Here is a 25388-nt window from a genome sequence, read left to right as displayed (position 1 = left end):
GCAATTCTTTCAGAACACACATCTGCATTCATCCCACAGAGTGTCAGCACAGAATGCAGGCAGCTTCTGCATAATACATAAAGTCCAGATAAAGGGGAGACGGTGAGAACATATACTTGGTCTAAGCCAAGTCATTAAAAGCCTTCACACACAACGTTGAGCCTTACCTGTGGCAGATAGTTGGTAACATGGAATGAAGTGCACAATTATCCAAATATATCATACAATTTTCATCACTTTTCTACCCCATTTCTGCATAGCACATGAGCCGAAACGCAGGATGTGTACTTTGCTTAATAAAAAATAAAATTCAGGTTTTAGCCCAGTAAGTCCTTTTTATATTAAGGTCACTTGATAAAAAGGTGGTGGGAAAGAAAAGACAGGACAATGTACAAAGGTTCACAGGGTCTTTCCAATGCTAATCTTCTCCATCTCCTTCCAATTTTAGCATCTGTCCTGCCGAAGTGAGGACACAGTCTCTCCGATGCTAACCAAAAACCGACGGAACCTTCAAGGCGCTGCTGCAGTTGCGTAAATCTTTAGGAGTCAGCCAGACCCTGATGGACCATGAACAAGGAAAATGTAAGCAGAGCGTAAAAAAAGAGATGAAAGCCAACCCAAGGAAGGAATAATATTGTATTAGTAATAATTCTCTGTGCAAAATGAACCGGGAATGAATGGAGAGAGAAACAGCTCCCAGCTAGAATGTGAAATAATACAGTGCAGCAGCAAAGCCTGAATCCACTCTGCTATTCATCAGGAGCTGAACAGAGTCCATGCACACACACACTCGTATGCACACATTGCCTGAGGAGAATGGAGGAATCACAGATGCAAGCAAGTACCTCTTTCACACTGCACTGTGCTCATCCTCCCTCTTTCCATGGGGGCTGCAACTGCTATGTGCGATTTAACAGTTCAAAGCATCGGGAGTACACTGACTTTATCTTACAGCAAGTGCATCCATCAAGCAAGGAAAAAGAAATCACTAAAAGGAGCGCTCCATGCTGACCAATTTATACATAGAATACAGGAGGCTCCCTATTGCTACTATATTGTTATACCACTGCACTATGCAGGAAAGGATTGACAAATCTATTAAATTGTCCATACATTAGTAGTATTTTATTAAAAATGTGTAATTTTAAGAACATTTGATCATTAAGTCGTTACTGAAATCAAATCCACAGTTTTCCGCATTTTGTGACGGCCAAGCACCAGTAGAAATGTATTTTAATTTTTTTTTTGGAGCCATTAGTTCAATTTTCTATTTTGTTTTCAACTGCAGTGATGAGAAAGTTTGATAGAGCAGGATGGAAAATGTTTCTCGAAGGAACAAATTTCTAACAGTGAATGTGGTTTTTAAGCTGGAAAGTCTATTTAGTCCAAAATCGAATATAAAAGCAAATGTTTTTAGTGTCATTAAACCCACATCAAATCTATCAATAAATGGGGTTTGTTTTCTGTATTCTGCAAGAAACCTGGTTGATCCTACTGTTCTCTATCTACCCCTCCTGTCCATGTCCCCAATGCAGTTGGAGATTTTGAAGAGCAGTGTTGGCAGCTACTGCACATGCCCAGTTTTCAGTGAGTTTCTATGCTCAGCATTTACTCCTTAAAACATCTGAGCAGTCCATGTGACTATAGAGTCACTCATAAGGGTGTATACACAATGGTAAATGACAGCCCACTCCCTCTCTCCTCCTCCATGCCCACTAACCAGCTAAACACAATGGGGTTGGGATATTACATCTTGATTGATGGAGGCTTTACTTTCCTGTTGTTCTAGGACACAGGATGGAGAAGTGTCACACAGCCTGTGACTGTCAGAAATCCATCCACACCACGTTATTGCCAAAAATAATAAATATTTAATTTCAAATATATACTGTTTTGCCAAAAACACCCCTCCAAATTACTGGATTCGGGTGTTCCAATCACCTCCATGGCCATAGGTGTATAAAATCAAGCACCTAGGCATGCAGACTGCTTCTACAAACATTTGTGAAAGAATGAGTCACTCTCAGGAGCTCAGTGAATTCAAGCATGGTTCTGTGATAGGCTGGCACCTGTGCAATAAGTCCTTCCATGAAATTTCCTTGCTACTAAACATTCTATGGTCAGCTGTTATTGGTATTATAACAAAGTGGAAGCAACTGGGAACAACACAAAGCGGTAGGCCACATAAAATGACATATTGAGATCAGCTGAAGCACACAGTTCGCAGAAGTCACCAACTGTCTTTAGTGTCAATAGCTAAAGACCTCCAAATTTCATGTGGCCTTCAGATTAGTACAACAACAATGTGTAGAGACCTTCATGGAATGGGTTTCCATGGCCGAGCCACTGCATCCAAGCCTTACATCACCAAGTGAAATGCAAAGCGTTGGATGCAGTGGTGTAAAGCACGCCACCACTGGACTCTAGAGCAGTGCAGATGTGTTCTCTGGAGTGACAAATCACGCTTCTCTGTCTGGCAATCCAATGGACATGTCTAGGTTTGGCGGTTGCCAGGAGAACGACACTTGCCTGACTGCATTGTGCCAAGTGTAAAGTTTGGTGGAGGGGGGATTATGGTGTGAGGTTGTTTTTCAGGGGTTGGGCTTGGCCCCTTAGTTCCAGTAAAGGGAACTCTTAAGGCGTCAGCATTCCAAGACATTTTGGACAATTTCCTGCTCCCAACTTTGTGGGAACAGTTTGGGGATGGCCCCTTTCTGTTCCAACATGACTGTGCACCAGTACACAAAGCAAGGTCTATAAAAACATGGATGAGCGAGTTTGGGGTGGAGGAACTTGACTGGCCTGCACAGAGTCCTGACCTCAACCCAATAGAGCACTTTTGGGATGAATTAGAGTGGAGACTGCGAGCCAGGCCTTCTTGTCCAACATCAGTGCCTGACCTCACAAATGCGCTTCTGGAAGAATCTGGTGGTGGTGAGAGCACTGCTTGCAATCCATCACACTACCACACTGTCACGATCTAACGGTAGCTCTATGGATCCACAGTCTGGGATTCCCTAGGGCGTGGAATCTAAGCCCCAGTTTGCTTGTTCACCAGAGCCCCTGATGGTGGGGATGGACTTGGAGCAGGCTGATACCAGGTCGCGGCCCCCGGGTACACCCAAACTGTAGTAGAGAGGGCCGCTAGTGGAACATAGCTGGGTAAGAGCCTGACGTGAAGAGGCAGGGAAGACCTGAGCGGTAAAAGGATAGATCCGTGCAGGATGGATGGATGCGGACACACCGTGAAGCAAGTAGCGGAGTCAGACAGGCCGGGTCGGTAACTGTGGAGGCAGAGCGGAATCAGAGCAGCAGACAAAGGATAGTCGGGTCACAGGCCAAGTTCAGCAACAGGAGGTCAGACGATCAGGAGCAGGCAGAAGAGTGGTCCAGAGAAAAGCCAGGGGTCAGGGCAGGAGACGGTCAGCAGTAATCAGGAGCAGGCTGGGTTCGGCGACAAAGGTACACACACAGGATCAGGACACAAGCAGAGGATAAAGACCATATGGCAACTTGGACATTGCAATGGCCAGTTTAAATAGCCCGCCCGGCGCCGACAGGCGCTCCTGGGTCCTAGTGCCTGCCCTGCGCCGTCGTTGGTGACAGGCGCGCCTGGGTCCTAGTGCCCGCCTGCCTGTATGCCTTGTCGGGATCCTAGTCTTCTCGTTCCCTGACACACACATATTATCTACAAATGTGTTTTTATCAGTTATCTTGTCTGCATTCATTTAATAAAAGGTGTAATTTGTACTGCACCATTGGAGTTTTTACCTTTTACTTTTTCATGTCCATTGCATCTAGGGGAGAGGAGCTAGGGGGATTGTGGATATGCTGATATTGTCACATTCCCTTCCCACTTTGAGCTTTTCAAAGTGATATATGCAGACCACGGGAGTGAGAGGCATGGAAATTTAGTGAGTGTATACCCAGAAGGGGAACGTTTTTTCTTGAACACGTGGTGATTTCGGTTTTGGGAAGTAAATAGAAGATTATCATGTTGGAATGAATTTATGGACTGCCCTCCCTCCCAAAAATGCCACCCAAGGCAAACACTTTGTTTGCCTCACGGCAAATACGCCCCTGGCTAGAAGCCTAAAGGAGTGCATAAAAGCACTGATTGACAGTGGCTGCTCAAAAGAGCCTCGCTAGCATTTCCATTGACTGCAGGGCAGAGGGGAGGAGCGTTTACTGGCAATGTTCGAGTGATATGCTGTGGCCTGGCCATTAATAGGGCCAAGAAATGCAGAGAATTAGTAAGATGGTCATGTGACTTTTGGAAGAGAGAGGCAAAAAGGGTATTTAGGAGCATTTTTTTTATTATTCAGTGCTTACTGCTTTTAGCCTATGGTCATTTTTTACACAGATTTAAACACAGGTGCATGTGGGTTTACAACTGCTTTATCCTAATCCTGAAGCATGACAAAACTGAACCTAAAGTGTTACTAAACCCACAACAGTAAAATCAGTCTGTATATGCAGTAAATCATGTTTGTTATACTCACTGTGAAACCTAAGGGGTTATTCCTCTGCATTGTGTAAAAAGGATGTTTGATCCTGTCTTCTCTGATCCTCCCCTTCTTTTACTTTCCATAATCCATCTGCTGATAGAATGATAGAACAGAGCCTTGGGGGGCAAGCTGCACATGCTCAGTTTGGTGTGTATTCCTAGAGAGTTTTTTTTCTTGGGAGAATGCATGTGATTAGCACAGGGCCAATCAGTACTGTCCAGACAGAGGGTCAAGTGTCCTGCAGTCTTATAGGGCAATCAGGGGAGAATGAAAACTCCTACAATCTTTAACCATTGCTCTGCTGGACACTGATAGAAGTCACAAGACTGCTGATGAGAAAAAGTACAGTATTTAGCAGTTTATATTTACTAAAATAATTGCATTTCCATGTTGTGTGTACTGTGGGAGACCAGATATAGTGAATGCAGGGTCCTGGGTTTATTAACATTTTAACCTAATCTGTATGATTAGAGCAGCCTTTTTCAGTATATTAATGTAAAAAACTGGCACCAATCTTTAAACATTGCAATACGCACCTTTGCAGTAGGTGCTCTGTTAAATCTTTGTGTTCTTGAAGAGCCCTGAGAATTAGTAGAGTATTACAGTGTTTCTTTTACAGGTTGATGGTAGTTTATTTTTTTTAATAGAGCTGATTTAACTTCTGATTTAACTTCTCTCCATGCATTCCTGACTCATGCACTGGTTCAGGGCGATGGGAAAGGAGGGCACAGCTTGGCTTTGCCCTGAACACTGGATGACTTTTTCCTGGCATTGCTCCATCAAGCCTGTTTGTGCCAGAATCAGTGCTGTAGGATCTCAGTCTCTGACCCAAAAAGGTAAGTGACAAGTTACATGTGCTGAAACCAACTAACTCATGTCACTAGAGTCTCCAGTAGATATTAGAAAACAGTATGTATTTAACATTTTGCTACCCATATAACAGACGTGCAGTGGCAAAAAGGTGGACTTTACCACCCACACAGTGCACATATGTGTCACAGGGTGGCCAATGTTTCTGTAATGAGTGTGTGCTGACTATGCACTCCCAGCAGTCAAAGGCAGCTCTCAGTCCACACAAATGATCGATAGTCGCAGGGACCGGCTACCGATCATGTGACCACTGTGGCAGGCACATGATCACATGATCCTTCCCACATACAGATTCTATTAAAGGGACACTCGGGCTGGGCGGGAAGGGGTTTAGCTTGCAAGCAACTGTCAAAAATGTGAATACTAGTTTTAAAGATGTTGTAAACCCTTACATATTCCCAGTAAAGTGACTGGCCTCAGGTGATACACAGAGATTAAACAAATCCTCCTACATATGTTGTACCTGTTTATGTGCAGTCCTCTCTTCTCTACATCTGTTCAAAGTCCAGAATTTATAAAGCTTGTCTAAGGGTTCAGAAAAAAGGGGTGGAGAGCTGAAATTACACACTGCAGAGCTCAGTGAGGAGAGTTCTGAGAGCTGATTGGAGGGAAGGGGCACACCCCCCTCCACAAAGCACACAGGAACAGAGCTGAGGCTGTCAATCTGCTGGAGATCCCTCCCCGTCACCAGTTTTTCTTGGTGTCAGGAAAACTTGTCAGAAGTGACTCATACTGATAGCAGAGGAAAGAAGCAGCAGACAAAAATTACACTTAGTGATCTGGATACACACTATAGAAGGGTATGCTTTGTTCATATTTCATGTCTGAAGTGTACGACTACTTTAAGGATTGTGGTCATAAGCTTAAGACCACTTGAGAACACATTTCCCCTTGGCAAGATGTGTGGCTATGTCTGCAGTTGGGACAGAAGTATTTTTATAGTGATTATAATTATTATTACTGATTCTTGAGGAATGGATGTGGGATATAATATTATTTCTTTTAACAAGCACAGAGGGTAGTGAAATCTATATTCTTTCTTCTCCCCTTCCCGCCCTAATCCCAGTACATTGGCCTACATACTGTGCTGGAGACAGCTAAATGCAAGCATTGTCAATTTGAGGGCTAAAGGTTTTCATATAATTTCAGCATTATACATAAAGCCCATTTTCCTGTCCACAAAGAAGCCAGAAAAGTCAATTAGGTGTTGGGCTAAGTGTTAGGGCTAAGTATAATTTTTGAAACATAATTATAACATGACAAAATTCTCTCTGCATAACATTTGTGAAGCTCAGAGATGTGTCATCGAGTACAATATGTTCTCTATGCTGTGGATTGTGGGAAACATGTCATGTGGGTGTCATCCCTTGTGTTGTCGCACAGGCTTTCTGGTTAGGATGTTGTGCTTTTAGAAAATGGAGGAGGAATATTCACATTGCTTAGCTAAACTGGAGATCTGCTACTGATCAATAATACACAGAAAACAATGTAAGCGTACAATATCCAACAAAGCAATTTATCGTTTAGTGCATCACTTTGACAAAGATTTCTTTTTCTTAAGCTTTGAAAATGTATTTAAGCCTGCAGCAGAAATACAAAGTATTCAGGTCCGCTTCCCTGCAGTCTCTGTTTTATTGGGACTGATTTGCAGGTGAAATTTAGTATGGAAAATAAGGGGAAATCCCAAATTTGAGGCTGTAATCACAATATTCCACATGCATTGCAGCCCACGCGGTAATGCACACGTATAGGTGTGAATAGATCCTACAGTATATAGCTTCCCTTTCCCTTTCACATTAAACTGCAGTACAGAGATGTGAAGCAGTCCTAAGGGGAAAAATAAGATTTCCACTTAACATGCATTTTTATGCAGCAAAATGCATGAACTAGGTCCATAAGATGGGTTTACACCAAAATATTGTTTCCGATACAAAAACATGGCTAAGGTATTTCCAAATTAAATTAAGGATTTTGCCAACATTTTGCTTATGCATTTTTAAGAGCTACATACCTCCAAACAGTCCTGGATTTTGTAGGACTGTCCCATTGTTTGAGCTCTGTCCTGCTGTACTGAATACAGGGATTTACATAAAGGGTCTGCCCTGTTCATTCATAATCATGTGCAATTTGCATATACATAGAATCACCATGTTATTTGCATATGATCTGATGGTGAGGTTTGCATATGAATAAGCTATAGTGGCTCTTACATATGCAAATCCTGCCTCTGAAAAAGCAAAAGTGGAGGGAGCCTACTTCTCCACACCTGTCACATCCACAGCTGTGGGGAAGACTTCCCTTTGCCACTTCATTTCAGATCTCCACTCAATGGTGCGTTTAAGGGGCAAAGTGGTCTATACTGGGGTCTGTACTGGAGGGGGGAAATCCGTACTAAGAAGGGTCTGAGAGATGGTTCTGTACTCAGGACTCGGTCCTGAGAGGGTGGACTGGGAAGGGGTCTGTATGGTGAAGAAGGGGGTCTATACTGAGAAGGTGGGCTGGAAGGGAGGGTCTGAACTGGAAGGGTCTGTGCTTTGAGGAATTGTGGCTGTTGAGAGATATCTGTATTGTGGAGGATAACGGCTTGGGGAAGATTTGCCCTAGGGGCTAATTTTTGGCTGTACTCTGTACACTAAACATAATTACATACTCCTGGTCCCTGTAACCTCTCTGCATCTTGCAGTCCAGACTCCTGCAATCTGTATTACATATTCCTGAGACCTGCAATCTCTGCACTCAGTGTGTTATACTCCCCTGAGCCCTGTACTCAGTGTGTTATACTCCCCTGAGCCCTGTACTCAGTGTGCTATACTCCCCTGACCCCTGTACTCAGTGTATTACAGTCTCCTGAGCCCTGTACTAAGTGTGTTATACTCCCCTGACCCCTGTACTCAGTGTGTTATACTCCCCTGAGCCCTGTACTCAGTGTGTTATACTCCCCTGAGCCCTGTACTCAGTGTGTTATACTCCCCTGACCCCTGTACTCAGTGTATTACAGTCTCCTGAGCCCTGTACTAAGTGTGTTATACTCCCCTGACCCCTGTACTCAGTGTGTTATACTCCCCTGACCCCTGTACTCAGTGTGTTATACTCCCCTGACCCCTGTACTCAGTGTATTACACTCTCCTGAGCCATGCATGATAGACACTGTGTTATACACTTAATACTCCTGACCACTGGGCTTTATATGACATAATCTTGAGTACTGCACTTGTAACAGGCATGATGTCACTGAGTTGTTAGGATATCCATAGACTATAATGTAAAATTATTAGTAATGCAATTTGTGACCACAAGATGGAGATATGTAGATGTTGACCTTTTTCCTGAATCATCTTGGAACCCAAAGAACTCTGGGAAGTGTAGTCTCTTCACCAGGCTCAAAACACTGTATTTGCAGGGGCTGAAGTGCATTTCCCAGAGGCCTGGAGCACAGGTGGCGGTACAGGGGTAGCATAAACAAAAAGCCTAAGAAGGAAGGGGAGAGTTACTGCCAGATGGGGGTCTCAGGAAGGAGCTGTATTAGAGTCTTGTGCTGAAATAGAGCCATCAGCCTACTTTACCAGTCCCGCTCTTCTGCCTTCAGGCTGTCACGGGAGACAAAGCACCATCAACCTACTGTACCAGTCCCGCTCTTCTGCCTTCAGGCTGTCACGGGAGACAAAGCACCATCAACCTACTGTACTAGTCCCACTCTGCTGCATCCAGGTTTTCACAAGTGATCCTGCATCACCAGTTTACTATGACGGTCCTGCTATATTGATGTCAAGCCGCTTCAGAGAGATCCACGCCTACTATAAGTCATATTCACATTCTCCAAAACTCTGTTTTCATTTTCCATTTACTGTTTGTCCTGCCTGGCTTTCTGCCTGCTTCCAACTTTAGCCTACACCTGGCCCAATTTGTTGTCCTGCACAGTAACATACTAGTGCATAACTTCCAACTCACTGTGTGCAGAATTTCCAATCTTCATCAAGCTCGTCAACAACACCAAAGGCCCCACCATAGCCAGCAGAAGACTACCACTTGGGACTACATATAGGTCATTCATCCAGTTCAGCTGTTTGCACACTGTTCTGTTTGCAAGAGAAAGCATAGGCCTAACCCAGGGGTGGGCAAACTTTTTGACTTGAGGGCCGCAATGGCTTCATATATTGGACCCGGGGGCCGGACCAAGAGTAGATGAATTATGTGTATGTGTCATCCATAGTAAGTATAGTAATATTCCCCCATAGTAAGCATAGTAATTAATCCCCCATATAGTAATTCATCCCCCATAGTAATTCATCCCCCATATAGTAATTCATCCCCCATATAGTAATTCATCCCCCATATAGTAATTCATCCCCCATAGTAATTCATCCCCCATATAGTAATTCATCCCCCATAGTAATTCATCCCCCATATAGTAATTCATCCCCCATAGTAATTCATCCCCCATAGAGTAATTCATCCCCCATATAGTAATTCATCCCCCATAGTAATTCATCCCCCATATAGTAATTCATCCCCCCTATAGTAATTCATTCCCCATATTGTGTCAATTCACTTACCTTTGCTCCGCGCGTTCCTCTCGCCGTGTTCCCGCGCCGTTCCGGTGTAGCATGAAAATCTGTCTCCTATGAGGATCTGTCCCCCTCGACGTATCTGCGCATGTGCCAGTTTCAGGCATTAGCAGCCGATCGGCGATCTCCGGCACATGCGCAGATACGTCGAGGGGGACAGATCCTCATAGGAGACAGATTTTCATGCTACACCGGTCTTCAGGGCGGACTGTGAGAGGAGCCTAGCTCCCTTTGCGTTCGTCACGCTGCCCCGCCTACACACATCCTGACAGCCATCCTGACAGTATCACGCTCTGCGGGCCGGATTAAAAGGTCCGCCGGGCCGTATACGGCCCGCGGGCCGTAGTTTGCCCATTGCTGGCCTAACCCCATCACTTGAGGTTGCACAGGCAACCTAGCCCTATAGGTTTTGCTAATATTACCACCTGTTGCCACACAAGTAGTAGGAAAGTAGGAAAAGCTAGAGGTTATGCTGCTGGTCAAAAACTCCATTGCATATCTGTGCACATTGCCAGTGTGTTGCTTGTGTTATTATATACTATGCTATAATATCCTGTTTATCTGATTTCCAAGAGATAATATATACAGCTATCCACTGCAAAGCCTCAAGTTTGATTTCAGGGTGACCTTAAGGTATGGTGAAGTTGCAAATCAACTGTATCTAAGGTGGGGTAACCCGAGGTGTCAGATAGGTTGAGTCCTTTAACTGTATCAGAGTAAGAACAGAGGACCCAACTTTCTAGTGGCTCCTGCGGGGGTAGCACTACATACTCTAAGTACATTATATACTTCTGAAGTTCTTTAAGTTTGGCTGTGTGCAGAAAAGCATATGTAATGAACGTGAGTGTGCTGAGGTTTGTACATGTCTGTTAGACTCTCCCCAGTGGCCCACTGAAGCATATTTTGTGGGTAGAAGGACTGTGGCATATGTGTTCTGTGTTTACAGTGAGCAGGATCAACAGACGTGACAGCACTCAGCTCAACGATCAGAGTCAGATGAAGTTTTCTAAATATTATATTGTTAAACATGTTTGCACTGTTTAGAAAAGATGTATTTAAAAATTAAACTAAACTTTTTTCTTCTGCTTTCAGGATTTCTTTAGGAACTTCTTTAAAAAATAATTTATAGAGTATGGTTGATTTCCAAATGTTCAATTTGCAAAATTGAATTTTCACTCATCTTTCTAAATGGATGAGTGCTGACTTTAATCCAATCATAATTTGATGATTGAAGTCAGCACACTGACGATCAGATAAACTGCTCTGGCTGAAAGTCACTCTATGGATGATAGGGAGTGGTCATGATCTTTTGCTCTTCCAATATATTCAACTGTTATTTGATGAGCCTTCTTCCAAAGTCCCAACTTGTTGATTTTATCTTGATTGCTCACACAGGTACTGCTGGCCAGTAACTCTTCTGATCCAGCAATTAGCTTTCCTACATTGATTCACACAGGAAAGCCCTATTTTGAGTCAATTTAAGGTTCTTTTTTTAACTGAAGCCCTGATGAAGCAGGGGTTTTTCCTGATGCCCAAAACACATTGGCAATTGTTTTAGTTTAAACCAAAAAATGATTTTGGACTCTTTTAACCTTTGGTCTGGCAATCCTTCAGTAAGTGTATGTCTTTTTTCTTCTAACCTATCCACTGGAGGGTAGTCCTGTCTAATGTGAGCAGCCTAAACTGAGCCAGTGAGCTCTCCAAATGTTTTTGTCCTCTCACCACCTTGTCTGAACTCACATCAAAGTTCCAGCACATCTTGGATGTTTTTTTTCACCAGAACTCTTGCATCAATGATGTAGCCTAGATCTTTCATTGGGAATGCTTGGGCATATCTGGTGAAATGACCAATAACCATCAGAATATTTATTAAGTCTACTTATTGGCTCTACTGAAAAAAATGTAAATAAAGTAAAAGGCTAGTAGGTACAATAGTTTTGGACAATAACCTTTGCTTTTTATTAGGCCAAGGGTTTTTTTTTCTCTGAAATGCCCATGGTCCTCATGCAACTGATGATACATAACTTCTCTATGTTTAGGGGCAGGTAGGTTGCTGGTTTTCATTTCCTGTGGTACTGGGTGTTCTTTAACACCAACACTGTGCCCCCCCCCCCCCCCCCCGTTGAACCATTTTCCACTTTAAACCAAAGTCCAAGCATTTCGGTGTTTATCAGTTTTTAAAAGCTCTGGGTTCTTATTTATCAATGCTTCTCTTTGAGTCATCAGAGCCAAGCAGAGGTAATATAGCAATATGCACATTCACAACAAACAGTATAATTTCAGCAGTGGGTATTCCCTGAGTTTGACCACTCTGAGACTTGACTTGCAACAGACTTTTTCCATGGACATTGCTGTGACACAAAAAAGAAAGATTTGAACCCATTCATCCTCTGAGTTCCTGCTGTTTGGTAGCATTCTGGATAATCAATTTGCATCACCAATAGTGTGATATAAATGTAAGTTGTGTCTTGTAGCATCTAGATTTGCTTATGTATTAATGTACGTGATTATTGTCTTCACTTCAAGTAGTAGTGCAGCTTATCTGTCATAGCCCATTAGAGTATGAGGAATTCTAGCATATGAGTTAGGGTTTTTCCTCTCTTTTCTGAACAAACTCCTACTGTATACAGTATCTACAGACTTTAGTTCTTCGTCCTGCTCTTGGTGCAGCACACCATCAAGATCCAGTAGGATGGAAATTACTTGCAGGACATGTGGTTTGGTTGGATCATTGTAGACAACACTTGAGTTTCCAAAAGGTTTCTCAGCCAGTGGTCAATCTGTATTCTTGTTAGTCCTCGGCCCACATCTGATCCCCAGTCCTTTTTATGCTACACCTATTTGTGTCTTTGTCTTCCTGTTTATTTGCAGGTATTGTTCAATGGTCATGTGATTTTGACAAATCCCTCTATTCCCACAAAACCCTTCAAAATACTGAAAATGGAGATGGTAACTGCTTTCTCTTGCCATACTTTTAAGTTATCCCAGATGACATTTTACATGCTTGAAAATTTACTTTGGTTTTTAGGTAAAAAATTATTATAAAATTCAAGCTCTCATGATACTGGTCCAGTCCTGTTGATATTGTAAATAACATATTGCATTGTAAGCTCTTCATGTGTGCCAGGAAGAAAACCTCAAAGGTGTATTGTATACATTCATAATTAACAAGCAATGGCTGCTCCTTCTGCACTCACACAGCTGTGTCAGGTAGTGGATGATGCAATGGTAGAAACAATGGGTCCTGAGAGACACATCTGTAACCATGTAAGTGTGTCATAACCCATAAGGGAATATGGGGAGAACAAGACATCTGAATAACAATAACTGTCTTTACAGATGTATGCAAAGGATCTTCATCTAAGTGCATAGCGTAATTAAATGTGTAGAGTGTATGTGATTATCATTCATTCATTGCAGACTGCACACCACATTCTATTCCACTGCAGACTAATTATCATATTGATATAAAGCTGGTCAAGTACATCAGAAGGTAGTCAGACGTAGAAGCTCGGTCTGAACACTGAAAGATCTACTATTGAAAGATCTTTCAGTAGAAAGCATACCCTGATTGTCTGTTAGTTCCCAATACAGTATAAGGGTGAGTGCAGCACAGCAACTTGAAAGAAGTAAAATCTATCAGCTAAAAGATCGCACTCAACCAATTACCTTTGACCATGAGACCAGCTAACAGGAGGTGACTGATGACATTCATCACACCATCCACATTTGAGCTTTACTCAATTGTCTGACAGTCATCTTTTGTGCATGGGTGTCAGGAGCCGCCGCGATGTGCGGCTCGGTGCAGGCGCAGTGTGCCGGTTCACGCTGGTGTACAGGCACTAGGTCCTGGCCGGCTGCGGCAGAGATGGAACTCGTGCATGCGCACTCGGAGCCACGGGCGTGCGCCTGGCACCAATGACAGCGCAGGGCGCGGTATTTAAATCCGCCCTGCGCTGACATGAATTGCTGTTTGGTCTCTCTGTGTTCCTGATCCTGTGTACTCGTTATTCTGATTGTTGCTGACCCGGATTGTCCCTGACTGTGCTGTATTCTCCTGCTCTGACCCCTGGCTCGCCTCACCTCTCTCCTGGATGCCCCCTATTGGATCTGATCTCCTGTTACTGACCTGGTGTGTGACCCGACCATTCTCTGCCCGCTGCCTTGTACCGCGCTGCTCCCATGGCTACCGACTCGGCTTGTCTGACCACGCTCCTGCTCATCCATTCATCCATCCACCTTGCTCTGGCACATCCGCCTCTTCACATCAGGCTCTCACCCTGCAGATACCTCTGGCGGATCCCTCTACCACGAGTAGGTGTACTCAGGGGCTGTGACCTGGTCTCGGTCTGCTCCAAGTCCATCCCCACCATCAGGGGTCCTGGTGAACAAGCAGACCGGGACTTAGACTCCGCGTTCTGGGGAATCCTAACCGGTGGGTTGCTAGAGGTACTGCCAGGTGGTTCAAAACAGTACCAAACGGCCATGACAGAGCCTGGAAAAGGACCATCCCCACTGGAGGACTTATGCCAGCACCTAGCGGCCCTGACCCAAGACGCTGCAAGATGGATACACCCATCTGGAGAACCGCATCCAGACGTTGACTGCACCTGTCACCACCTCCCAGAGTGTGGCTTCCCCTGCCCCGTCCAGGGAATCCCCAGGACCATCTACGGGAGCTATAGCCGCACTGCCTACACCAGAGCCCTGCGTTTCACTGCCAGAATGCTTCCGCGGGGACCGAGCATGCTCCAGGGCCTTTCTGGAACGCATGCCTACTTTATTTCAATCTGCAGCCACGCACATTTTCCACGGAGTCAGTCAAGGTGGGATTCATCGTATCCCTGCTCCAGGATGAACCCCAGGATTGGGCTCACCGACTGATGGAGAACCACGATTCCCCATTTCCTCCTATGCTCGGATGGAGACTACAATCTAAGGCAGGTCGTCCCTCCGGCCTACCACAGTTTCTTGGACGTCTTCAGCAAACGGGGGGCAGACATCCACCGAACATATGACTGCCCCATTGACCTTCTACCTGGCTCAGAGATTCCGTTCGGTCGGATTTTTCCCCTGTCCGTGCTAGAATTAGGGGTCCTCAAAGAGTACATCAATGAGAACCTCCAAAAAGGGTTCATTCGCACCTCCACATCACCAGTGGGGGCCAGAATCTTTTTTGTGGAGAAAAAGGATAAGTCCCTAAGACCCTGCATAGATTATCGTGAGTTAAACAAGGTCACGATAAAAAATCGCTATCCACTGCCCCTGGTCCCAGAACTCTTCCAGAGACTGAAATCAGCAGCCATCTTTACAAAACTAGATTTGAGGGGTGCATATAATCTGGTCCGTATAAGGGAGGGGGATGAGTGGAAAACGGCGTTTCGTACTTGATTTGGCCATTTTGAGTATTTGGTCATGCCATTCGGACTCTGCAATGCCCCGGCCACGTTCCAACATTTCATCAATGACGTATTCTGAGATTATCTTGACGTTTTCGTGGTTGTCTATTTGGATGACATATTGATCTTCTCTTCTTCACTCGAAGCCCATAGGGGTCATGTAACAAGTGTATTGGAACGATTACGCCAACACGGTCTGTATGCCAAAGCTGACAAGTGCAGCTTCGAGCAGCACAGTATTGCGTTCCTGGGGCTGATCATCTCCACTACGGGGGTCACAATGGATCCTCAGAAGGTCTTGGCGATCTTGGACTGGCCAGTACCTACGGATAAGAAGGGCGTACAACGTTTTATTGGGTTTGCTAACTTTTATAGAAAGTTTATCAGGAACTTCTCTGGTCTGGTTTCCCCCATTACCCAGTTGACCAAACAAGGGGTCCGTTTCAAATGGACGCCTGAGGCTCAAGCAGCATTTGAGACTCTAAAGAAATTATTCACCACCGCTCCCATTCTCAGTCATCCTGATTCCTCCCTGCCTTATGTTCTGGAAGTTGATGCCTCAAAAAATGCAGTATGGGCTGTCCTGTCCCAGAGAAAGGGCACCAAGGAACTTCTGCACCCAGTAGCGTTCTTCTCGAGGAAACTTTCACCGGCGGAAAGGAACTACGATATTGGAGATCGAGAACTGTTAGCCATAAAGACCGCATTAGAGGAGTGGAGATACCTGCTAGAAGGAGCCACGCATCCTATTCTGATTTTCACCGATCACAAAAATCTAGAGTATTTGAGAACGGCAAAATGCTTACAACCACGCCAAGCGAAATGGGCACTCTTCTTCTCCCCCCTTTTCTCCTTCCACATCACATACAGACCAGGCTCCAAGAACACGAAGCCCAATGCCCTTTCGCGCATGTTTGAAGACCCTGAGGAAGTTCCGAAGCCGGATACTATCTTATCCTCGGGAAACTTCCTTACCCTCCAGAAGGAGGTACGTTCCAGGCTGCAGGATGCATCTGTGGGAATGCCAACCCTACCTGGGGTGCCCCTCCAGAGCAAGGGAGGGCTCTTATGGAAGGAAGGACTAATCGTGGTACCAGAAGATGTCCGAACATTGGTCCTGGGACACTGCCATGATCACCCAATAGCAGGTCATTTCGGGTTGGCAAAGACTCTCGAATTGCTTCAGCGCACGTTCTGGTGGCCAAGTATGATCAAGGATTGTGAGCTCTACGTTAAGTCCTGCACCATTTCCCAGAGGAACAAGCCTTCCAGGAGCAAGGCCTGGGGTTTGCTATGCCCACTACCTATACCCGATCGACCGTGGCAAATGATTGCAATCGACTTTATAGTCGAGCTTCCTCCATCTCTGGGCCACATCGCGATCTTCGTGATTGTAGATCGTTTGTCAAAAATGGCCCCCTTCCTACCCTTGAAGAATACACCATCAGCTCTTGAAACCACGCAAATCTTCATAAGAGAAGTAGTGAGGCTGCATGAAGTTCCTGAAGACATCGTCTCGGATCGAGGAGTCCAGTTTACCTCGAAACTCTGGAAGGCGTTATGTGAAGCATTGGGTATCAGATTGTCCCTCTCTTCAGCTTACCACCCACAGACAAATGGGCAGGCGGAGAGGACAAACCAACCATTGGAGCAGTATTTGAGATGCTAAACCTCCTTCCTGCAGGATGATTGGCTGGCACTCCTACCACTGGCAGAATTTGCCTAAAATAACGGAATCATTCAGCCACGGGGCAATCCCTGTTTCTTGCAAACTATGGGTATGCTCTGACCCCTGGCTCGCCTCACCTCTCTCCTGGATGCCCCCTATTGGATCTGATCTCCTGTTACTGACCTGGCCTGTGACCCTACAATTCTCTGCCCGCTGCCTTGTACCGTGCTGCTCCCATGGCTACCGATTCGGCTTGTCTGACCACGCTCCTGCTCATCCATCCATCCACCTTGCTCTGGCACATCCGCCTCTTCACATCAAGCTCTCACCCTGCAGATACCTCTGGCGGATCCCTCTACCACGGGTAGGTGTACTCGGGGGCCGCGACCTGATCTCGGTCTGCTCCAAGTCCATCCCCACCATCGGGGCCCTGGTGAACAAGCAGACCGGGACTTAGACTCCGCGCTCTGGGGAATCCTAACCGGTGGGTTGCTAGAGGTACCGCCAGGCGGTTCCTTACAATGGGTACCTAAGTCCGTTGACCTAAGTCAACAGAAGAAATGTGAACAAGAGATGAATATCAGTGTCAAAAAGCATTGAAAACCTTATATGGTTCAATCCATTATCAGATGGAGATGGATGATATACAAAAAGAATCACAAGCTTTAAATGGTGAGAAGCCCAAAAAATACTTGAGTTGTTCTTAGATTGAACGATAAAGTGGCAGCTTATATCCTTTAATGTTTATAAAATGTGCTAAAAATTGTAATAAAATTAGAAGAAACAAGGATCCTAAGAGCAGCTAGGCTTTAGCACTAGTTAAAACGTGTTCAAAGTCAACTAAAGCCTGCATGGTTAAAGTGACAGTCAGCAGTTACATTATGATTTGTGTTGAAAGTTGCCCCCCTTTCTTTTAACAAATACCAGGATCAAGTAAATAAACATAAATATTCTTAATGTGACACACCTAACCTGACTTGCTTTGACCTTGCTCTCAGTGCCAGATTACCAAATAGGCAGAGTAGGCACCAGCCTATAGGCCCCAGGACATTTAAGGGCCTTACAATAATTAATCAAAATAATATTGATTTGATCTTGAAAAAAATGTTACAATTAATCGTTCTTAAATTATTTACAAAAAATAGACAAAATGAAGTTGATTTACAAAAATTGGAGTGCACAATCTGGTGCAGCTGTGAATGGTAGCCAATCAGCTTCTAATTTTAGCTTGTTCAATTAAGCTTTGGCAAAAAAAATGAAAGCTCATCACAGTTGATTTGTTCACACCAAGCTGCTTGCCTATTGCAGATTCAGTCTTCCCAGCCTGGTGCAGATCTACAATTTTGTTTCTGGTGTCCTTCGACAGCTCTTTGCTCTTCACCATAGTGGAGTTTGGAGTGTGACTGTTTGAGGTTGTGGACAGGTGTCTTTATACTGATAACAAGTTCAAACAGGTGCCATTGATACAGGTAATGAGTGCAGGACAGAGGAGCCTCTTAAAGAAGAAGGTACAGGTCTGTGAGAGCCAGAAATCTTGCATGTTTGTAGGTGACCAAATACTTATTTTCCACCATAATTTGCAAATAAATTCTTTCCAAATCAGCCAATGTGATTGTCTGGATTTTTTTTCTCATTTTGTCTCTCATAGTTGAGGTCTACCTATGATGCCAATTACAGGCCTCTCTCATCTTTTTACGTGGAAGAACTTGCACAATTGGTGGCTGACTAAATACTTTTTTGCCCCACAGTATACGGATTCCCATGATCTGAGGAAGTAGTATGTTCATTTTTTTCTCTTTTAGATTAATTTACAAGATCTCCCTGGAAGCCATTGGTGACTTAGCCTTCCCAGGTTGCAGCTGTGAGGTCAGGGCAACAACATCAGTGCCTCGGGGAAACTAGGTAGTTGGAGAAATTTCTATGTATATTGCATTTTGTCATAAACATACTATATTAGAATTTTAACATACTTTTAGGCAAGTCCAGGCCTATGCAATTTTTATGAAGGCAAAATATTAAATAAACTATTGCCTATAGTGTATCCTATCCACTCTGTACCAAGTCCCAGTGGTAAATTTTACTGGGATACTTTAGGCTCTATCAGGAACATTTATTCTTAAGGGATCTTTACCTTTTACACCTTAAAATGAAATAAACTTAACTAATCTTAAAAATACACCCTCCCCCTCCTAACACCTATGCTGACTAGTATGTGTAAGAAAGATGAATATATTGTATACACATGCCTGTTTTCAAGCCGCTCTGCTCTGGTCATGTGATCTGGCTCCCCATGTTAGGCAGTGATGGCTGCAGGGGACATGAGAGAGTGCAGAAAATGGATGAGCTATAGCAGCCTATGGGTGATGTTACCACTCCCAGGCATTCCGGCCATTACTGAGCACTCTCCCCTGCAGCTGGCTTTGGCTCACACAGGGGAGATCATGTAATTGAATCGGAGCAGCCTGAAAATAGTATATACATCTTTCTTACACAGGTTAGTCATCATAGATGTTAGGAGGAGGGAAAGGAACATTTTAAAGATTAGTGATTGGATTCACACTTTTGTACTGAACTATTGTGATAAAACTTTTTGAATGGCAAACAAACAATACACAGAGCTCTGCAATGCACATACTTTAGCACCAGAAGGCACAGGTGTTTAATTGAGAAAGAAAAACGTGTAGGTACCTTTAAACCTGCATTGCAGTGCAGTAAATTTACTGCCAACTACAAAATGTCAATTGGATACCTAAAATGAGCCTTGCCCAGCTCAGTTCCAATGAAAGACAAGGCAAAATACCTTGTCCTATCAGGTTGTGTCGCAGTGGTGTGCGCTGAAAAATAATACGGCATCCTTTACTTTTTTCAGCGTACTGAGAGTCACAAGACCCACCATGCTGATATCCTAGAAGGTATGAGCGGGCAAGTAGTACTAACTTATCCAGTCCCTTCATGGGTTTTTCTAATGCTATAACTAGAGAGAGGTGTATATTAAGAGAATATTTGCCAGCAAACTCACCAGTCTTATCTTACATACAAATTCCCCTTATAACATTGAACCACATTTACCTGACATTTCATGCCCACATTTACCTTAAAGAGCGAATGTAACAGCCAATAAACAGCCAGCAAATTTTAACATTTTATAGTAAACTGTAAAAATAAATTGTATAACTAGGCAGGTAAATTTGGATAACTGAGCTCTCCATAGTGCTGAAACAGTGTGAAACAGGTTTTAATGAAAAATTGCAGCATGTATGAGTCAATTTACAGATTATTGTGTGCTGCAAGATGGATGAGTAAAAAATGCCAGCAATGCGTGAAAATGACCAGCGCAAATGTCTCTTTAAGACATGAAAAATAGAAAAAGATATACAGTTGTGTTCAAAATAATAGCAGTGTGTTGAAAAAAGTGAATAAAGCTCAAAATCCTTCTAATAGCTTTTATTTCCATACACACAAATGCATTGGGAACACGACACATTCTATTCCAAATCAAAACATGAAGAAAAATATATCACATTTGTGTTGTTCCTCTAAAAAAATTGAAGAAAAGTGAATATTAGACTGTTCAAAAAAATAGCAGTGTTTGTATTCTTCTTTACAAACTCAAACATTCACTATATAAACTGAAAAATGTTTGAAGATTTTGCTTTCCTTTGAATCACGTTATTAATATTTAGTTGTGTAAGCACTGTTTCTGAGAACTGCTGTACATCTGTGTTGCATGGAGTCAACCAACTTCTGGCACCTGTGAACAGGTATTCCAGCCCAGGATGATTGGACTACATTCCACACTTCTCTATTTCTTGGTTTTGCCTCAGAAACTGCATTTTTGATGTCACCCCACAAGTTTTCTATTGGATTAAGATCCGGGGATTGGGCTGGCCACTCCATAACGTCAACCTTGTTGGTCTGGAACCAAGATGTTGCACATTTACTGCTGTGTTTGGGGTTGTTGTCTTGTTGGAATACCCATTTCAAGGGCATTTCCTCTTCAGCATAAGGCAGCATGACCTCTTCAGGTATTCTGATGTATTCAAACTGATTCAGTGTTTGGGGGTCGTCTGACAAACTGTCTCCGGCCACTAGACCAAAAAAGAACAATCTTACTTTCATCAGTCCACAAAATGGTGCGCCATTTCTCTTTAAGCCAGTCAATGTGCTCTTTGGCAAATTGTAACCTCTTCAGCACGTCTTTTTTTTCAACAGTGGGACTTTGCGGGGGCTTGCCACCTGTTTTTCAAAGAATGAATGACCTCACTAATAGAACTCCACACTGCTATTATTTTGAACATGCCCCTTTCAATTAGTGATTCAATTACACAGAATCAGCAACATGCATGTCATGACTGTTGGGTCTGTTGGATTTCTATTACTTTACTACACCTGCTAGTAAATTATTTGCCATGTAGAAATATAATTTCTACCAAAAACAGTGATTGATCAGGTTAGTGATGTCTGACTGCTATTATTTTAAACACAACTGTACAATATGTTTAACGCAGACCCAAGCTTAGATTGTAAGCTCCTTAAGTGCAGGCACTGTTGTGAATGTACTATATATATATATATATATATATATATATATATATATATAGGGATGCCTGCCTGTACACGCATCCCAGTCTTAGTCCCTAGGGTTCAAATTGAGTTGGCCAACCCTTTACAGCTATAACAGCTTCAACTCTTCTGGAAAGTCTGTCCCCAAGGTTTAAGAGTCTGTCTATGGGAATGTTTGACCATTCTTCCAGAAGCGCATTTGTGAGGTCAGGCAATGATTCGCTGATTAGCAATTTGTGTTACCAAGCAATTGAACAGGTGTACCTAATAAAGAGGCAGGTAAGTGTATATACACTATATTGCCCAAAGTATTGGAACACCCCTTGAAATCATTGGATTCAGGCGTTCCAATCACCTCCATGGCCACAGGTGTATAAAATCAAGCACCTAGGCATGCAGACTGCTTCTGCAAACATTTGTGAAAAAATGGATCACTCTCAAGAGCTCAGTGAATTCAAGCATGGTACCGTGATAGGTTGCCACCTGTGCAATAAGTCCATCTGTGAAATTTCCTTGATTTAAATATTCCATGGTCAACTGTTAGTGGTATTATAACAAAGTGGAAGCAACTGGGTTTAACAGCAACTGAGCCACAAAGTAGTAGGCCATGTAAAATGACAGAGCGGGGTCAGCGCAGGTTGAAGCACACAGTGCGCAGAAGTCGCTGTCTGCAGAGGCAAGAGCTAAAGACCTTCAAACTTCATGTGGCCTTCAGATTAGCACAACAACAGTACATAGAGAGCTTCTTGGAATGGGTTTCCATGGCTGAGCAGCGGCATCCAAGGCTTACATCACCTAGTGCAATGAAAAGCGTCGGATGCAGTGGTGTAAAGCACACCACCACTGGACTCTAGAGCAGTGGAGATGTGCTCTCTGGAGTGAATCATGCTTATCTGTCTGGCAATCCGATGGAAGTGTCTGGGTTTGGTGGTTGCCAGGAGAATGATACTTGCCTGACTGCATTGTGCCAAGTGTAAAGTTTGGTGGAGGGGGGATTATGGTGTGTGGCTGTTTTTCAGGGGTTGGGCTTGGCCCCTTAGTTCCAGTAAAGGGAACTCTTAAGGCGTCAGCATTCCAAGACATTTTGGACAATTTCCTGCTCCCAACTTTGTGGGAACAGTTTGGGGATGGCCCCTTCCTGTTCTAACATGACTGCGTACCAATGTACAAAGCAAGCTCCATAAAGACATACTGTAGATTTCTGACTTCAACCCGATAGAACAACTTTGGGATGAATTTGAGTGGAGACTGCGAGCCAGGCCTTCTCGTCCGACATCAGTGCCTGACCTCACAAATGTACTTCTGGAAGAATGGTCAAACATTCCCATTGACACACTCCTAAACCTTGTGGACAGCTTTCCCAGAAGAGTTGAAGTTGTAGCTGCCAAGGGTGGGCCAACTCAATATTGAGCGGACTAAGACTGGGATGTGATTAAAGTTCATGTGTGAGTAAAGGCAGGTGTCCCAATACTTTTGGCAATATAGTGTATAGTGGGAGCAAGTGGCTCCCACTGCTGTCAATCACAGCCAGCGAGGAGAGAGTGAAGGGTGGGGCCGAGCCTTTATCTGTATGTCTTATGGATGCATAGAGTGGGGCTCGAGAGTGAGCATGCACCAGTGCCCTCATAGCAAGCAGGTTGCAAATGGGGGCACTGGTCAAAGGGGAATAGCCTCAAGCACTGTTGGGGGACCCACGAAAGGGAGGATCAGGGCTGCTCTGTGCAAAACCACTGCATAAAGCAGGTAAATATAACTTTTTTGTTATTTTAATAAATGTAACCTTTAATATCACTTTAAAAATTACAGAGATGGTCTGAGACTGCAGACATGCTACAGGAGATCACCAGAGGATACAAACATGTTATAGGAGGCTGGGAAAATGCTTGAGGAGACAGTCATAGGCTGGAAACACATTTCATGATGCTTCTAGGGTCAACATTAAAACCCTCTTAAAAATCACTTATGCCAAGTTTGATATTTCTCTCAGCAAGATCCCTTATAACATTTCAGTAAAGGACAATTAGAAAAAAAGGGATGGACATCACAGAAAAGGTAATAGAAGTGTAGATGAAATAAAATAGCCCAGTTAACTACTAAAAGCCAGGCTAAATAATATTTTCCTTCACTGGCCTGAGTAAGCATCTAGATAAGAAAAACCGAGACTTCTGTTTGCAGTGGCTACAAAGGCCACACAGTAAAATCCAAAGGGCCACTTTAGCCTCCAGGTTGCAGGCTAGCACCAAAGTCCTATGGCCTAAGGATGTGTGCTAGATATAAGTTATTTGCAGGCTTGTCAACTGGTTGGAACATTGTTAAATGGATTTGTGACAACTTATTTTGGACCTTGGTGAGCACATTCAATCTAAAATTTATAGGCTAACAATATCAAGAGCCTTGATGTCAAGACACATCGAAATGAGAATAGCCAGGAAGAGGCTCTTTAGAGTTTTAAGTCTCACCTCTCTGCACATATTTTTTTTGTTGGGAGGAGTGTGTCAATTCTGTCTTGCCATCACTACCCCTGTTCCATTTTACTAAATAGTCTCCTGACTGGTCCTCTCCATCTCTGACATTACCAATTTTACACTGCAAATGTCAATTTTACAAAGTGACACCACCGACATTATCTGAAGCCATAAAATTTAAAAACTGTCAGACTGTATTCAAGTATGAAAGAATTGAAGAGTTTGCCACACTTCATGGTGCTGGAGATGCCACACTGTATTTCACATGATGTTTGTCAAGGAACCCTAATGGAAAAACAGCTTCCCACACAGAAATTCACAGAAATTCTCAACACAAAAGCTAGTTTAACCTGATATTGTATCTTTAGTTTCTGCAGCATTGCATGAGAATGTGGATGCCTAAACATTGCTTATGAGCAAATCAGGGTTAGGTTATACATGCATTTTTACACCAATCAAAAAATCTGGTTCATATGCATTCTTTTAAAAAGGCCAATGAAGAAATTATTTCTGGGTTTGTAGCGTTGAATACCTTACACCAAAACAGTCATAGCTAACCTCTCTTGAGAGATATGTGGAAGACTACCATTGCTGATCTTCAACAATGCTAGTTGCCCGAAAGCCATCTTTGTCTTGTACTAATTGCAGTGACTCAAAAGTATGGAAAACAGAAACAGGAAACTGGTATTTAAAGAAGGAGATTTCAGTAATGGGATTTTAAATTTTTACCAACATAAGAGATAGAAAAGGACGCTATTCTATAATTACTAGATTGGAAACCAATGGTGCATCTACCCCAGGGGTACCTCTGACAAATATAGAGGGTGATTATGCTTGTTAAAATAAATTCATTAAAGGCATTTTTTAGTAGACAGTAAATAAAATGTAAAATACATTCAAGTGTTTTTATTCTATGTAAAATATACCCCATACACTACCCTCCCTCCCCAACTTGATTCAGATACAAAAATGTCCTTAAAATGGATGTTCTACTAAAACTCTTATACCTGTTCAGGACCACACCCATCCCTCTTCCACATTCTGTCTTTTGCCAACTCAGAACTATAACTCCCCATTTCTCATAGAATGTATGGCATCCTGGATTCAACAAAAAATTTAATTTAAGATCCTGGTCAGACAGAAATAAAACAGGTGCTAACCGGCCTATTTTGACACATATTGTAAGGTAGTTGTCTTATCAAAAATACTTGGCTGGTTTCACCATGAACATAACAAACAGTGGGTAAACATAGAGTTTGAACTTAAAGTGAATTCTTTTTTTCCTTTCATCTCAAATATGCTGACCTTCCTACTAGACGAGCCAGCCTTCCCTATAGGCATTCAAGCCT

The 25388-nt window shown here is 43.4% G+C and overlaps 1 protein-coding gene across 13 annotated transcripts in view; it reads right to left on the bottom strand.

Annotated features, from left to right (window-relative positions):
• The window catches only part of SRCIN1 (SRC kinase signaling inhibitor 1), a 712759-nt gene that overhangs the window by 541685 nt on the left and 145686 nt on the right, over positions 1 to 25388 (bottom strand). Inside the window, exon 1 of one of the 13 annotated variants that reach the window (XM_089690018.1) lies at positions 168 to 795. The exons of the other annotated variants lie outside the window; for them this stretch is intronic. The gene's annotated coding sequence lies outside the window, so the exon portion shown is untranslated. Of the gene's footprint in view, positions 1 to 167; positions 796 to 25388 lie in introns of those variants that run through there. 13 annotated transcript variants of the gene reach the window in all.

The sequence above is a fragment of the Staurois parvus genome, unplaced genomic scaffold (genome assembly GCF_062004578.1).
Source record: "Staurois parvus isolate SC_StPar_1 unplaced genomic scaffold, SC_StPar_1.0 ptg000511l, whole genome shotgun sequence".
Taxonomy (NCBI): Eukaryota; Metazoa; Chordata; class Amphibia; order Anura; family Ranidae; genus Staurois; species Staurois parvus.
Note: the sequence above shows the minus strand (reverse complement) of the source record. Positions and strands in the feature narration are given on the sequence as shown.